A 6,000-nucleotide genomic window follows, 5' to 3' on the forward strand; every position below is an offset into this window, starting at 1 on the left:
CAGGCTTCCAACCTTGTTCAGATTTGTTTCCCTTTTGAAGTTGATCAAGAAACGTCTCAGTTAATACATGATCCATCTCAATTGTCCAAACCACATAGTTTCCTTTTGCTTTGGTGCTTTTTGGTTGTTCAGACGATTGATTGTTCTCCATTTCTAACAGTTCAGAAGTTACATACAAAAATTATTATTGAATTCCCATGCAACATGATACAAATGCTTATTAAATAAAAATATAAAAATAACATAATTATTCAATCCAAGAAACACTGCAACAGACCAAACATAGAGTAGGACATAAAAAATTCTCAAGTAGATAAACTATTAAACTAAGTCTAATGATTTCTCGACGTCATATAGTCAGCAAACATTTGTTGTGCCATCTGGTCCCTCATTACATTCCAATCATCATTGCCATAACTAATTTAAGTGATAAACTCATTGGTCTCTAGCCCTAGGATTTCCAACTCAATATCAACCTCAGCTAACAAAGAATCATCTGGATTCTATAGTCATTATATAATTGTGAACATCACAACAAGCAAGCACAATCTTCACTTGCATCTCATGACTATAAAATGGATCACTTCTTAGTATCGCCCATCATTTTTTTATCAATCCAAATGTCCTTTCGATCACATTGTGTAGCGATGAATGCCTATGATTGAATAATTCCTTCAAATTTTGGGGTCTTCTACCTCCCCTCCATTCATTGAGATGGTAGCGAACACCACGATATGGGGCAAGAAATCCAGGGGCATTTGCATATCCCGCATCCACAAGGTAATAGTTACCTATTTAAAATGACGACACCTCATTAGTCTATTTCAAATCAATATGTATATCGTCCTTTAATAGCAATTGGTAAAGATCATACCAATTGGAACATGGAGTGGATCTTGCCTCCGTAATGCAGATTGTAGTACTCTACTATTTGTCACAGATCCTTCTCAATCGGCTAAAACGTACGTGAACTTCATGTCCATTGTACATGAACCTAAGATATTTTGTGAAATATGTTTCTTCCTATTACAATAAGCTCATTGTTCTACAAGTGGGACTTTTGTAAGGATGTAAGTTCCATCTAGTGCTCCCATGCAATCCTAATATCCCATGTTGAAAAGTTTTAGATAAATAAGAATGAAACTTTTTGTTCTGACAAACAACACATATCTAGAAACATTTACCTTAAAATATGTAAATCTTGGATTCTCGGCAATTTGTGGATATGGAAGTCCCCCAGGTCGTCTAACAATATACTTATACACACGTATTATTGCATTCAAAACCCACTTAAAATGACGATGAACAGTTTCCCCATAACGATTAAAATCAAATTTCATTACTCGATTTCTTACATCATGTGCAATGGTGAGGTATATAAAAAATATGCAATCTATTCCTCTAGAGAGACAAACTTTGAATCATGTATTCCTCATTTTCAGCGCAAAAAATCACACAAACTAAGAAATTGGATTCTATTCATCCGTAACATGTTGCGACAATCGTTATCATTCCTATTAATCAACTTATTCATAAACTTCTCTCGTTCAATATCAAGATTGGATGTAGGAAATTTATCTATATATGTATCGTGATACCATCCTATAGCACACAAAGTTGTAGCCACACATGTAGCTACAACAACATCCATATTCTCATCGTTGGTATCATATGTATGATCTTCCATCTATATTTTAAGTATCAAATTAATCATCAATATATACATACAAAGAAAACACAAAAACATTTAGTTAATAAATATTGCAACAGTAAGCCATGTGATACATTATCAAGAGAGTCAACTAACTATAAATTTAATATAAAACATAAAAAGAAAAAAGAAAAACATGGATAAGAATTGTAGAACTATGCACAAGAATAAATAATGAGGGATGGGAGAGATAAATAAAAAGTAGCGAGAAAGAGTGCACACCTTGGAAGGATTGCAGAGAAAATAGACAAGTTTTTGACGGTATTGGTAGAGAGAGTGAGATGTCCGAGAGGTTTTAAATAAAGAAGTAGAAAACATATTTTGCACGATAATTTTTCACTCGCCATGAATTGTGGAATATGGAAATCTCAAGTTTCTACCCCCCATAGAAACTTGTGATTCCTTGATTTTGGGGTTTTGGTGTTTCCATTTTAGCGCCCAAACGAGGTAACTCCTAATTCTTGGAAATATATTTTGAATTCTCCACTTAAATCTAGTATTCCAAACACACCCTAGATGGTGCAAGCAATTTACCGCAAACACTGGTTGCATATGTTTTTTTTTTTTTTAAAAAAAAAAAGGAGATTATATACCATTTAAAAACTGAAATAAAAAAAATGTGATTATCACAAAATTGAAATTTAAATATAACGTGAAGATGTGGTCCTAGCTAGTGGAACTATTAACTTTATAACAAAAAAAAAATTAAAGAAAGATTGGTGTTCCCAAATTGTTGCCAAATGATGCATCCAATGTGGAATTGCATATATATTATTATAAAAGAATAATAACATTATTCACCTACAAAAAATGATTTAACGGATTGAGAGGATTAACAAAATAATAAAATAATAATAATAATAATAATAATAATAATAATAAGTTTTTGGCGAGAAGGAGTTTATTTAGATAGGGAAGACTAGAAGAGGAATTATTTTGTTAAGTGAGAGAAACTAGAGATTTGCAGAATTTTCCCAACTAAATGTAGCTCAACCTTCTTTAGCTGTTTTTTTTTCCCCAAAGTAATGGTGAGTTGGCTGGCTCGGACGCCTTTTTTTCACCAATTTTCATACTGAGAGAATATGGATATTGAGAGTGTAATTTTCATACGGGAGAAAAAGCATTTTCGTTGTAATACAGGCCATAATTACTTTTTATCACGTCATTTTCATCTAGATGAATAATGCTAATAAACATGAATTAAGACTCCCTAATTCTTCTCACAACAAAAAAAATATAGAGAAACAAACCACTTCTACATACATGTTATTATAAATGTTCATTGGCTCATTGCTATTGTACACCCACCATCTTTCATCTTCGTCTCATTTTCTCTCACCATCTCTAAAATGAATAGGTTGTTTAGTCCTTCTTTTGTGAAAAAATTGGTAATATTAAATTTGTGTTTGGTTTTGGACTAATTTGTTTTTTTACTATTTACTTATTATTATTCTTCTTCTAACATGTTCTTGTTCTTGTTTAGACTAATTTGTAATAGGACCAAGGAAGAATCCTTTGGGCTCACGGTTCTTATTTGAATGTTGCTTTCTTCTTGCTTTTCTTTATAGAGTGGTTTTGATCAGAAGATGAAGAGGTCTTATTATCTACAACTAACTGTTATATTTGGGACTAGGACTAGTTTGGTGGAATCTATTGTTGAGAAGAAGAACAAGGAAATGGAAGAAAGTGGAAACTTTGTAACTTGAAATTGTTAGAAAAATAGATTTGCACAAATCTATTGAGATATGAATGAGTAATTTGTCTCCCAAGTTACCCCACTTGAGATGAAATGGGTTTATCTTGAAACAGTACATAAAGTGAGAAAAACTTTTTCGAAATGGTGCAATAGATCGAAACAGTGCATTATGCCGAAAATGTGCGACCTTTCGAAATGTGCACTGGTTCGAAACAGTGCATCATGCCAAAAAGGTGTGACCTTTTGAAATAGGCACTGGTTCGAAACAGTGTTTTATGCCGAAATGGTGTGTCTTTTCAAAACATGTGACTTTTCAAAGAGTTGCTTACTTTTTCCCAAGAGTCACTGTGTTGTTTCGAAGAGACACCACTCACCTATAAATAGTAGATAAATTTGGAGAGAAAGACACACCAGATCACACAGAGTTATGATCTTTCTCTTCTCCCCTTGTTTTTAGTCAAATACTATGTTGTGTTCGCTAATTCTGTAGAATTGAAGTGCTAGATTTCTATAGAAGGAAATCTGTTCTATCTTGGGAGATAGTTTCCCATCAACATTCAAGCACCGTGAGGGGGAAAATCTATCTTAAGGACATAGTGTATCTACACTAGGCTCGGATTTAACTAAGAAGTACAAGACACGTACAAGACAAAATGTTTATATAGTTTGGTAATTGGTAAAGATTAAGTACAATTAAGTTGTATATTCCTAACAACGTAAAATAGATTTCTTTTCCTTCTTCTTCTTTACCGATCAAAATTTGTTTCTGTTTGGTTTAAAGGAATAACAAAGTGTAGTTGTACTTCAGAATATGACAACACCACCAATTACTCCTGCTGTTATTGTTCCTACTGCTGTTCCCCATTATGTTCCTCATGAGGAGAAGCCTGAAAAGTTCAATGGAACTGATTTCAAGTGCTGGCAACAGAAGATGCTCTTCTATCTGACCACCCTTAACTTGGCAAGGTTTCTGTGGGATAAAACTCCTGATGTAAGCCTTGATGAAACCGACAAGGAAAAGGTTTTGGCCAAGGATGCTTGGTTTCATGTTGATTTCTCATGTAGAAATTATGTCCTTAGCGGGTTGGCTGACTCATTATACAATGTGTATAAAGTGTTCAAGACTGCTAAGGAACTTTGGGATTCGTTGGACAAGAAATACAAGAGTGAAGATGCTGGCATAAAGAAATTCATAGTTGGAAGATTTCTTGATTTTCAAAATGACGGATAGTAAGACCGTCATAAGCCAAGTCCAAGAACTTCTATTAATCCTCCATGATGTCATTGCTGAAGGAATGACCCTAGGAGAATCTTTCCAAGTGGCTGCTATGATTGAGAAATTACCACCATCTTGGAAGGATTATATGAATTATCTTAAGCATAAACGCAAAGTTATGAATCTTGAAGAACTGATTGTCCATCTAAGGATAGAGGAAGATAACCATCTATCTAAAAAGAAGGGCAAGGATCCCATGGTGGCAAAGGCCAATGTTGTGGAAGGATCAAGTGCTAAGGGAAAAAGGAAGCGCCAAGACAAAGCTCAAGACGAAGAAAGTAGTACGCCTACTAAGTTCAAGGGCAAGTGCTACAACTGTGGGAAGGCTGGACATAAGGCAAGTGAATGTCGCAAGCCAAAGAAGTACAAGAAGCAAAAGACTGAGGCAAATGTGACAATGGACACGCTTTCTGACAATGTTAATGACATGAACCAATCTGCTGTGGTTTCTGAATGTCTCATGATTGGAAATGAAAGGGAATGGTGGGTGGATACTGGTGCTACTCACCACATATGCTCCAACAAGTCAATGTTCTCTACTTATCATGTTGTGGAAAAGGAAGAACAACTATTTATGGGAAACTCTTCTACGTCCAAGGTTGAAGCCAAAGGAAAGGTGGTGATGAGGTTGACTTATGGGAAGGAACTAACTCTGAATGAGGTGCTCTATGTGCCTGACATTCGCAAGTACTTGGTTTCTGGGTCACTGCTGAGCAAGAATGGCTTTAAGTTAGTCTTTATTTCTGATAAATTTGTACTAACTAAGAATGATGTATTCGTGGGTAAAGGCTATTTTCAGGATAGACTCTTTAGATGTCTTGTTTTACTATTGTGCCAAAGAGCGCCAATAAAGTTGAACCTTCTGTTTATTTGATTAAGTCTTCACATGTATGGTATGGTAGATTAGGACATGTTAATTATGATACTTTGCGTAGATTAATTAATTTGGACTATATACCAAAGATAAAAATAGACCCATAACATAAATGTGAAACTTCTGTAGAATCCAAGTTGACCATATCATCCTTTCATTCCATTGAAAGAAGTACTGAACCTCTAGACTACACACAAATATATGTGATCTTAAGTACGTGCAAACTAGAGGTGGTAAAAAGTATTTCATTTCTTTTATTGACGATAACACTAGATATAATTATGTTTACTTGTTGAGAAGTAAAGATGAGGTAATTGAAGTGTTCAAACACTATAAAAATGAAGTTGAAAATCAACTAAGCAAAAAGATTAAGGCTATAATTAAGGAGTGATAGAGGAGGTGAATATGAATCACCTTTTGAAGGTTTCTGTTCTAAAACATTC

The sequence above is a fragment of the Coptis chinensis genome, chromosome 5 (genome assembly GCF_015680905.1).
Source record: "Coptis chinensis isolate HL-2020 chromosome 5, ASM1568090v1, whole genome shotgun sequence".
Classification (NCBI taxonomy): domain Eukaryota; kingdom Viridiplantae; phylum Streptophyta; class Magnoliopsida; order Ranunculales; family Ranunculaceae; genus Coptis; species Coptis chinensis.